Source organism: Argentina anserina, chromosome 4, assembly GCF_933775445.1.
Source record: "Argentina anserina chromosome 4, drPotAnse1.1, whole genome shotgun sequence".
Classification (NCBI taxonomy): domain Eukaryota; kingdom Viridiplantae; phylum Streptophyta; class Magnoliopsida; order Rosales; family Rosaceae; genus Argentina; species Argentina anserina.
The window spans coordinates 7,509,148-7,521,652 of record NC_065875.1 but is presented as its reverse complement, the minus strand read 5'-3'; positions in this window follow the sequence as shown (position 1 = coordinate 7,521,652).

Sequence of the window (12,505 nt, the reverse complement as noted above, 5' to 3'; positions counted from 1 at the left end):
GATGATGGAGGTTTTACTAGATACAACGGTGGTGGTGGCGGTGGTAATGGTGGTGGGTTGCTTGCCGATGGTGCTAGGAATGATTGTAGTGACACTAGAGATGGCTGCGGACATGGAGACCAAAATCTCTCTGCTGACCAAAATGTTTAGGTTTCTCTGGTGTTATTTGCTCGGGCTATTTTGAGCCCCTTTTTAACCAAAAAAAGAAAAAGAAAAGAGAGAAAAATGATAGGCCCAAAATTAAGCCGAAGGAAAGAAATTGAACCCGAAGGATATCCCAAGACCACATGAGGAAGGCCCAAAACAACTTAAGAGCCTAGAAAGTCCATCGAGGAAAAAATCTACCTATCTTCACCCAGTCCACGATTGAGCCCGATGGGTGTAAGGCAGAGTGACTGAGATTTCAAAGCCTAGGCCCAACCCAATGTCCAATCCATTGAAGACCATATGACAAAAGCCCAGTCCGACTCTAAAAAGCCCGCACAAAATCCCATATATTTTTTAAAAAACAATAGATTTTATTTATTTATTAAACAAATAATTTAAATACTATAACAAGTCTGATATGCATCGAACTCACGACCACCCACATACAGAGGGGAGACCGGTACTCTTAGACTAAAGGGTATTGGGCTAATTTTATATTAGTTAAACAATTAATATGTCAACTAATTAAATTATTAAGAAATATTTTTTATATTTTACATTATATCTAGTTTAATAATTATCATATTAAAATTTCTTTTTCTTTATTTTCTTAATAAACACACATTACACATGAATATAATGGGCCTAGCCGGATCCATTTCAAAGCCCGGCCTAACCTGTTTTAGAAAAACCCGTAAGATCTGAGCCCATGAGTAGTTTGTGGGTTTTATTTATTTTTTTAAAATCTCACCCTAAAATTATATATATATATATATATATATATATATATATATATTTGAGGTCCGTCCTGGTCCACTACTGGACCCTTGATATGATTTTATATCAAAATTCTTAATAGAAAGATTATCAGCTAATTTTAAACCATAAAATTCCTAAAGTCCTATGCTCTGGCGTATCTAGGAGTATTGGCTAGGACCAGCAACACAGTAGTGGTCTGAGACCAGGAATAATTCCTCTGCTCTGGAATATTGCTAGTGTCTCTCTAGGCCTATTCATATGGTAGTAATTTATTTACTTTCAATTATTACCTATTTTTTGGAAACTATCTGCACTTTTTGTATCTAGCTATAGTATGCACTATTTCAAAAATCTTTTGTTACTTAATTATGTGATTTTTTCTCGAAGAAGAATCGACTCATTCGATCTAGCGATGGAATTCTTCAAAGCTAATTCATGTTGGAAGAGTATCTTCGAAGAGATTTAATGGGGCGAATATATCCCTTCGGACAAGGATCCATAGTCCAAAAGGATATATTTGAGAGCTAAAAGGGATATCCTCAAGTCATAGGAGACTCAAGTGAGAAGAAATCTCATCGAAGGTGACTTAGTGTGAGGACAAATTTCCTCAACTATGAATAATCTGTTGCAGGAGAATTACTTTCCGTAATCTTCCGGGGTATCTTATCCTAATTAGTATGTATATGTTAGTCTAGTTAAAGAACGATATATAATCTCTGGATCTACAGGATACTTCTCCATATTCGATGCGTATTACATTCTTCTGTAACACGTTATCAACACGTAGTTCTAACCCTGAGTCCCTAAGTCTAGAACCGTAATTTCTGAGAAAATTTCTTCTGTCATGAAAATAATTCGATAGAAGACATAAAATTCATTCCGTCATATAAAACATTCGACAGAAGAAGATGAAAAATTATGAAAACAATCGTAGAAAAGACGAAAAAACCAGAAAATCGGTTTTGTTGTTGGGCACCCAGAAATCGTATCTAGGCACCCCCTTTCTCCTTCGACCATAGAGGTCGACCCGCGCCGACCAAAGATTCGCCTGGCTTTGCGCGTCCTTCTCTTGGCGAGACCGGCCACCCTCTCATAGCCAAACGCCTCGCAGCCATGAAATTCGGCGCTCAACCTCGTCGCTCGTCGAGACTCCCAGACTCCCAGACTCCGGTGTTCAGATCGCAACTTGCTCCTCCTCGAAAATGCGACGACGACGAAGATCGACCCAATCACGTCTTAAAACGCCGCCGCACGCACGTCCCAAAACGCCGAACCGACCCAGATTTGTCGATCAGGCCTTGTTCGACGACGGCGTCGATGACTCCTCAACATCACCAACGCAGTAGTGATGAGCCCCAGTCGGCGTCGTCCAGCCCAGTCCACTGGCGATCCTCCTCAAAACCCCCCTTCGGTGCGGCTACACGCTGCAAGCTCAGCGCTTGCTCGACCCGTCGACCCGAATATTCGAGTCTAATTGGCTCGGTGAGAGAGGTTTTTACCTCTTTCGGTAAATCAGTAATTTTATTTTTATTTTTATTGATTTCCTATGTGATGAATTTAAACTAGCCATATGATTTTCATTATGGTGAAATTTATCACTTGAAGATATGAAATCGAATGGCGAGAGTTACTTCGTGACGTATGATCGTGGAATCAAGCAAGAGCAACTATTACGCTGTTTATTTGACAGACAACCAAGTATGTTTTAAATTAACGTTGTTGCTTTCATGCAAATTTAAATTCCTCTGAATTTTGTCTATCATCAGGGACTTTCAACCTCCTTTTCCTTTTCAGCCCGATTCTTTTGCTTCCCGGGTGGTATATAGGGATATGATTCCCCTGGTACCGAGTTTTAGGAGCGGTTGGGAGTGGCGCTGTCACCATTCGTAGCCGTTGTTTGTAGCTACAATGTTTGAAAAAAATGGGACAAACATCAGTCTACGACGGAAATTGTCGCTTATACCATTGGTTTGTGACGAAAATTGTCACTTATACCATTGTGACGAAATTTGTCACGGTTTATTGAATTGAATTACCATAATATGGGACTTGACCTGCAATTCAGTACTTGGAAGTTGTGTCATATATTGATACATAATGAATCTTCCCTCTTGTTAACCGCAACATGCGCCTGAAATTTGGCATTTTCATGTTGGATGTGTTTATGCACCTAGTCCATATTAATTTCTTTTGGTGCAACATCGTTCATTGAAAGAAGAAAACATTATGGTCGAAATATACAAGAGTTAGATATGAGAAGTTCTTGAAACAAGACACTCATTATATGAAAGAGCATGAGAATATATTATCAGAATTACGGATTTTTAAAGCAATTATATATTGCGATTATTTAATGAAATTAATGAATCATAAATGCTTCGGTTAATAGTCTAAATGACTAGAAATCCATTTATTCCCAAGTTTAATGTGACTAATGTTACTTAGTCTTTACAATTTTAAATTGGTTCATAGTCAAGATCTCAATACAATTGTTGGCTATAAAATTCTCATGTAGTTCAAGTAAACGAACATACGAGAATGTTTCCATCTATTTATGGTTTCATTACCAAAAACAATATGTTAATGCAATGTAACACATTACATACTACATGACACTACCTACATAAGTCCACAGTTTTAATTGTGACATAAGATTGATGTCTTGTTATGACATGTTTCCACCTTATTTTTGTGATGATTTGCAGTGTTACATGTCATGTAATGCACTCTATATTTCTACCGTTCTAAAATATGGTGATGTTTTCACAAAGTTCGAATTGAACTAACACATGAAACTTAGGGGGAGTGACAAACTATAACAGGTTTGTGAGCTATGGCCTTGGAAATTCACCAAGGTGGTCCGTCCGCCGCCCGGTTTACCCCCGCAAGACGTTTAAAAAGTTTTGACCGGAAAAATGGCCGGAAATTAACAGGAAAAGGTCAGTAGAAAAGTCGCTGGCGATGTCACCGGACCGCCGCCGGAGCCACCGATGCAGCCATGCCGGACCGCCGCAGCCTTGCTGCCGGCCCTGCAGACCCCCTGCAGCCCCTCCGCACGGCTCTGCACACGCCCGCACGACTCTTGCATGGTACCCCTGCATCGCCCCGCGCGGCCACCCTGCAATCCCTTCTGCAACAGCCCCGCACGGCCCGCGCGGCCGCCCCGCAGGACCCTTGCAGCAGCTCTGCAGCACCCTTGTATAGACATCTTGCAGCTCCCCTGCACGACGACACTGCAGCCCCGCCTAGGCACCCCCGCCCAGGCCCTGTAACCCTACCATGGCCATGCAACCCTGCAGTGATACTTTTTTTCTTTTTCCGATCATAGTTACTTGATCTAATGGCAACGTGCTTACTATTTGGCACACATTAGTTTCTCATATGTTAAAGAGACATTGAGTGCATAGCTAAATGAAAGCTACTAATGGATTTAGTTTTAATCCATTGTAACTATGATGACGAGATCATCACACATAGAATCAAGAGCGGTTTAGGTCCTCAAGTTTAAATGACTTACGACATCATGATTCTAGTCACATGCTTTTATGCATCAAGAGAGCAATGGAACCTATGAAATGGTTTTTGTCATAGTAGTTGTCTACGTTGATGAATTCACAACGATACCATATATAAAAATTGGTGAGACGATAAGCTACTTGAAGACAATTTTTGTGCCAACATTATATATCACTTACAAACTTACTGTGAAAGAGTTCTTATGTATCGCTTCTAATGATGTAGCGCATCTCATGAGTCAAAATAGTGTGAATTTTATTCTTTCACGATACTATGATTCGGAATAATGAATCAATGACTGGATTAGGCTATTCTTTTGAGCAAAGATGTTATACGAATCAATAATATTCCTCCAAAGTAATGGAATGTAATCTATGCATTATCATGTGCATAAGCCCCCTCTATGATCCTTCATTGACTATGCTCAATCTCTAAGCCTATTCTTTTGCAAAATTTAGGAGTGACATACACCCTCCTATGCTAAAGAGAACGAGACATAAGATGGAAGCCGAAACTAACTTATCATAAAATGGTAAATACGATACATATATATGGGTCACTATATTTTATACTGTTACGTTCTTATTTCCAAATGTGTTCGTACTGTGGCAACTATATTTATATTATTGAGCAAGAGTCGCTTGGTTGTAATACAATAAACATGTGTTGATTGTTATATTGTACGCAGTTTTAACAAGAACATTGAGTCTTGTTAAAACGTTTCTGGTCTTCGGACGTTGTTGGCAGTAATCGGAACCAAGCCTTGACCGTGTGTCGTTTACGATTCAGTTAGAGCTCTAGTATGTCTCCCGGTGTACTGCCTGAAGGGTAACAAATAAGTTGCCTGGGTCTCATGAGTACCCATATTTTTGTGAGATATTTTGTGATAGATGGGTTGCCCATTATCTGTCGGCGTACTGCATGAGGGGTAACAGATGAGTACCTGGGTCTCATGAGTACCCGTATTTGAAATGTAAAATTGGGTAAACAGAAGGGTTGTCGAATAAGTCATGAGTACTTATATCTTTAGATGTCATTGGACAACCAGATGGGATGTCCAATGCTTTACGAGTACATTTATTTTTAATGCCATTAGTATTTTCTTTTGTATGCGATGAGTGTTATACTATTGGTTTACTCATACGAGCTGCAAAGCTTACCGGGTTTGTGTTTACAATCCCGGTGCACCTATTCGATGGTGTAAGGGATAGTTCTGCAGGTGCGGATTAGCAGAATTAGAGGGTTTTCTCTTAAGATTGTCGCAATTATTTATTTTTATTTGTGGTGAGGATTGAGAGAATTCCATTTGTTATAATACTTGAATTATAAACTGGTTTTGTAATAATCAATTCGACTGAGTCGTACTATGAACTCAGTTTCGATACATTGTGACCATACAATGATTTCAATATATTTGAGATTGTTTTAGAGTTTTTCATGGCTTCGATTCGAGTTTTATCACTCGAAATTTCGAAGTTGTGACAGCTTTTGACGGACATGCCTTAACATCAGCTCAAACTAATGGTCGGGTTTTGTCAGCGGGTGTAGTTGGGTCTGTAAGGAGCAATGAGATGGGGGAGCGATGGCGGCGGGTTGCCTGGATTCGGTTTGAATTTCGGGTCAATTTTTGCCTTCGGTGCTGGGTCAGATCTTCAAGATGGAGGAGCTGCATCTCTGACACGGTCTCGGTCATAGGTTTTTCTTACGATGGTAGGTGTTGACAATTGGGTGACAAGTCGAGGATTGAACGGCAGCGGCGAGTCAAGCTGTCCTTGGGGTGTGTTGATTGTTGGCGGTGCCGTGGAGGTGGAACTGGGTTGGTTAGGCCAGATCTAGTTTGGGCTGGACTTGAGCCCAGGTCCGTGATATCTTTATTTCTTTGTTTTTAGCTAGGTCTTTTTGGGCTTAGGTCATTTTGATCCTAGTTTTGGGCATTAGCCATTAATTAGGATTTTGTGTGCTCTTCGTGTAGCTCCCTCTGCGTAGGGTGGTCCTCATATTCTTCATAAGAAAGCTGGTCATGCAAGCATTTTATTTTGGTCCTGGTGAACATTATTTCTTTTTTGAGGTTCATGCTAGGGTAGGGTACACTTAGTTCCATAGTTTTTTTTTCTTATTTTCGTTCTTTGCTTAGTTCCAATTCATGCCGGGGACCCTGAGGGTGTGAACTAGGCCATTATATCCGTCTCTCTTTCTTGAGTTCTATTGAATTAAATATCGTCGAGTTAGAAGGAAACTTGCAAAATCACATGCAATCTATAATTAAGTTAAAGAGAATTTAATACTAAAGTTGATTGATCATAATTAAATAGTGGCAACATGTAATTTTTGTTTAAACAAATGAAAAATCTTATATCTTATTTAACAATATTTCAATAAAAATTATAATTAAATGATAGGTGAGTTTATTTTAACAACATTTACTAAAAATGGATATAAAACTAACTACCCCATTAATATTAAGGTTAGAAAAAGTTTGTTTGATAAACAAATAATTGTTATGCGAGAATTACTATTCTACCCTTGTGTGTCTTAGCCTTATTAGGTCTCCTGTTAGAGATAGATTCACATTTCTGTAATAGATTAGGACTCCGAATCCTATGAGATTGTGGTTATGTAATGCCTATATATAGGCCCCATTATCAATCAATAAACGGTTACGTTCTGTTCCATTACGTTGTTATTATTCTCGTTTCGCTCCTCCTCAAACACGTTATCATGCAATTTGTAATAAAGTGTCTGAGCGACGAGGCCACCACCAGAAAAAAAATAAATCCTAACCCTGAAATCTCAGTCTCCGGTAGCCTTTTTTTTTGGCATTTCCGGAAAATTCAAAGTAATTCCCGACAATTTGTTGTCGGCAACAGAAGCAAAATAGGGACGTATCTGCTATGGGCACCCAAATCTCTTTTCTGGGCACCCATCCTCTTCCTCCGACCTGCAATAGTCACCCCAGACGGCACCGCTCCTGTTCCAAAGCTGCACTACTGCTCTCGCACGCCGACGCTGTGCCTTGCACACGTAGCGACAAAGCCGACGAAGGACGATGACGGCGGCCCAAGCCTCGAAGCCATGATTGCTCTACTCCGGCAAAACTGCAAGATCTACTCTGACTGGTTATTGGTGGCATAGTCGACCATGAAAGGTGCGTCAGAACGTATCGATGACGACGCCATGATTCCCAGACAACGACGTCCCTCGTCGAGCGTAGCACGACGGCTACAGTTTTGAGTCATAATTTCCCGACCCGTTATCCATGGGTCCAACCTGGCTCGATTTCGGATTTCGCCGCCCAGTTCCTACGTCGTCAAATACGCATCGCTGCCTTGCTCCCTTGCGCCGACGACGTCGAAGTTTTCTCCCTCCCGGCGACCCATGGAGCTCTGCTCCTCCGACGACCCAGCTTTGCAGCTCCCGTACTGGCTTCGACCCGGAAATGCTTGATTCGACCCAAGTCTAACTCCCAGACTCGACCCAGCCCAACCAGATCTTCTAGGCCTCAGGCTCTCCGATCCCAATGGCCCCTTGGGCTTTAAACTCTATTTTTATTTTTCCTTTTCCTATTAATTTATTTATGTTCCTTTGCACGTTTTAGTTTCTAACTATATTTCACGTGATCGTATAGGAAAAGTGATCAATCATCGAACCTTATGATGACATGCATGCCAAAGACGGACGTTACTCCAGTGCTTTTTATGCCATCAGTACAAAGATCAACAAGGAAAAAGAATTCATCAAGCCACTTTCTTGCGTGACGATTAATTTGCAGAGAAATTTAATTATATGCGGTCTATTTGGCAGACCACGGTCTATTTGGCAGACCAAAAAGTATGTTTTTCTTAAAGTTGATGCTTTTGAACATATATATAAATTATCGGGCGCTATTAGCCTTCTTCGTGTCTCTTTTGCGGCTTTTCTTATAACGCCGATGAGACCAAAAAGGGATATGATTCCCCTCTTGGTCGACGTTCTTCATGTGACGGTCCTGGGGGAGTCACGTTATTATTTAAAAGGAAGAAATCAGTTTTGTGTGGTCGCCTGAGTGGACCGCTTTTTTGGGTTCGATCATGAGAATTGCCGATATGCATCGATTATTTTGTGACCATATACATCACAACCCTTCTAATTCCGGTTACATACTTGAACATTTTCGATTACTCGAAACCTATACAACCCTCGATTCTTATGGATACGTCGCCATCGCGACTGTTATTTGAATGTTTGAGGTTTTTTAAACTTATGTTTATAAACGATAATTCCAAGGTCTACGTACTCATTTACCTAAGTTGAAATTCATTACTCTGAAGCAGCACTATTTGCTGACAAAAGATCCCAAAAATAACAATTCTATGGGATACACTTAAAGTGATTCAATAAACGTTTATGACGTTGTATTACCAGAGTTAACTTTGATGCATGCTCCAGATCCGAGAAACACATACCATTTTTGGCACCTGTATCTATTTATATTAAGGGAACTTTGGAGATGGAAACGTAACATTATTCTATTCTCAAGTAACAAATTTTTTCGAGCCCCAAGATAAGGCTCCGCCCGATCCGATATGCAAGATTTTATTGCTACGGACCTTTGATTAGTCAATCTATTTTGACTATGTTTTCTGCTTACTATTTTCAAGTATGACGTTGGGTTAAGTCGTCCATTGAAATTGAAAGCTTGTTTGTGTTATATTAAATATTGGCATATTCAATAAAAATTTCTCGAATTCCTTGATTATAAGATGATCTAGTGAAAGTATTATTTGTCTTGACTTAGCATGAATGGTCAACGTTTGCAACTCACGTAGTTTTTAAAATGACCGCTTTTGGGTTACATGAGACCCCAATAGTACTACATTGTGAATTTAGACTTTAAAATCTAGAAAACAGACCTCGGAACATCAAAATTGACGTCGTTTTTCCCGGTTAATGTTCCGGCGTTTCTAGAACATTTTCCGGCGTTGTGACCGCCTTCCAGCCACTTGCCGGCGTCTTTGTCGGACATGCAGCTCCAGCCTCCTTGCCGGCCAGCTCTGGCCGCCGCTGGCCGGTTTTTCGGCAATCGGCGCCGCCGGTTTCCGACGATGTTTTCGTCGTTTCTCGTTATTTTTCCGGCATATTTCCAGCAGTTTTTACTGCCACGTTTTCCTAGTTCAAATTTGACCCAGTTTTGAGTTATTTTGACATGGTTTTCCAGTTAATTTTCCTGTTTTTCTCCAAGTTGTTTCATAGCTCAAACGATTTTATTATTATTGGTGACCACCCGCACCAATTGGATGGTTTTTACCACCCTAATTGTTTGGTATTCAACTGCTCCAATACCATGTTTTTCCAACTCTTCTGTTGAAGAATGTAGTTCTATTGCCATGTGATACACTTGATGGGATTGCACTTTGTTTCAATTCCCCCTCTTACAATATTCTACGGTGTATTGTCTAGAGAAGTTCACCGTGTCGTTGACTCTCTTAATTTTATTTTGAGAATGTCCCGCCGTGAAATCGAGTTTCTTGCTAATTGCGTAACCACTCACACTGTTCTACGGAGCAGGTAGTTGTTTTACGGATCTCGTGCATAGATTGTGTTTTATATCTTCGTGCCTTGCTAAGTTTTAAAAGGCCTTACATGCCAATGATGAATTTTCATCTTGATATTTGTGTTAAGAATGTAGAGGAATAAATCTGTTAGATTTCATTGACAGTAACTTTTTCAAGCTTCGACAATAGCTTTGTTTAGCCTACAGACATAGCTTTGCTTGCTTGCAGTAGTAGCTTTATGTAACTCAAGATTCTTTGAATCATGGGTTCGGTTTTGGTGTCTTCTTGGTTTTGACATGATCATTTTTTGGTCATTTTGAATGAGATATGATGATTACAGTTCTATGAAATTCACATGATCATCTATTTTTCATGTTCACGAAGCGATTGGAGAACCACCTCACCCGTGCTCCACACGGTGAGGCCGTACCTATCCGTGTTAAGCACGGTGAGGTCGAGCTTGCCCCTCTCGGCGGCTTTATGGCATTTGGGCCGTCGGTGGCGGCATCCCCTCCTTCATAAGAGCTTGTGATACCTCCCGTATTTTCTAATGCCTCCATGAAAATCTCTGATGTCCATCGCTCATTTTGCAAAGTTTGTTCTCTTGATAAATTTCAAGAAAGTCCTTATTTTCTAAGGCTCTAACCGAGAACATTTCATTCTTACAAAGTATTTAAGGTGACATTAGTAGATCCTATCCAACCGAATGCGGACATTTTTCGGTATTTTTATGGTATAGGTTAAGAGTATCGACGCGTTGGTTACACGTCGCTTTGCTTTCCACAAGGAACGCTGCATTTGCTAAGTTTGTAGTTATGATCATCATACTAAGGGCTCACCACCCTTCCCATCCTCTTAAATCTATTTGATTGGATACCATTGGAAAGTTCACCTCCACGACTTTTGATGGTTTCGTTTTCCATGTCTACTAGGATCGTCGTTGAACATATTATTCCTCATGTTTATTCATTGCACGATCTAGCAGAGCTCGGACTTGGTTATGGGTATTATCCTACCGATTTTTTGCATGAGGATATGTAATAATGTTGCATGCAGCGACACTCATTCGTTTCAGACCCACAACTTGCCAAGCGTTTAGTGAGTAGCAAATGGTTACTAGATATGATCCCAATGTTCTTTTTACTAACGCCTATTTGGTTAAGTTTTTTATGTGTCTCTCTTGTAGTAATCTCACTGGGTCTACATGAAATGATTAAGTATTTTGGTTGGTTATGATTTATGAATCACCAACACTTGTCCACTATTTCCAATCTACAACTGTGGATCTCTATCCTGCAATATCCGCAGACGGTCACTTTGATGAGACATACTATCCGTCGTTAGGGAGAGATATGAAATGCTCCCATTCCGATTTTAACGCCAGGAATTGACGTGGTGTGGCACTATATCTCACTCAGATCTCGCACTACTCAAAGTGAGCAAATGTGCAACGCATTATCGACCTCCAGAAAATCAAAGATTCGATGCTCAATGAATTTACCGATATTGCAAAAGTGACGAGATCGCACATAAATGTTGTGATGTGCCGGTAAGGTTTTAACACTAAGAATATAGGAGAATTTCATATGACCTGGTCCTAGCACCGTTGGCACCATCCCTGATAGTGGGAAGGAAGCCGGCGATGGCACCATCGTACGCTGTGGTGTTGTCGGCGCCCGTGGTATTGCACCACAAAACAAGGGTAGCAAACGCAAAGATTGACTAGTAAAAGTCATAGCTTCGGTCTTGGCTCTTACCTAGATGAGGGGGAGACCATTATTCTCTGGAATAAAAACCAGAAAGAAGCGAGGTGCGTAGGCACAAGTATTTCGGCCAACATCAAGAGATATTCTCTGAACATGTCTATCAACTAAGTTTATGTGGGACGCTATAGACTCCTTTTGTTGATGTTAGAGAAGAATAGAAATCTCTCAAATTGAACGTATAAAGCGCGCGTATGTTAATGTTTTTATCTCCCATGATGATGTATTCGCTTATGCTCTTATTCCGTTGTAAAGTATCAATGATGAGCAACTTGACCGAAGTAGAAAGAATCAATTCAGGTTGAACTAGACTTGTTATGTTGGTCGTTGTTCATAAGTGTAATGAGCAATATGAAGTCATGCGATATTTGCAAGACTTATGGCACAAATATTGTATACCTATTGTATCAAAGATGTTATGAATGTTTAACTGCGTGAAGATCATACCACACGTGAATATATTTTTATTGCAAACTCTTATTTTGAGTTGTTATGCAATTCTTTTTCTTTTGATCCATGTATGGATAAATATTCATGTTTAATTTAAGAATGTTTGGCGAGATTTGATATTTAAATAATTGACCAATTGCTACTTTTGAAGAATGTGAAGAGCGTTCGTATATGCTATTTATCTAAACTCCGAGATTGAGTTACCGATTAGGGGGAGTTGTTTTGTAGACTTGAAGGGGAGTCTATACCACATGTTATCTTCAACTATAGTTGGTGCGTTGTGCTTTTTTTCCGTTCGATTAAGCTTTTGATTTTACCCAATAAGTTTTTGTTTTGCTT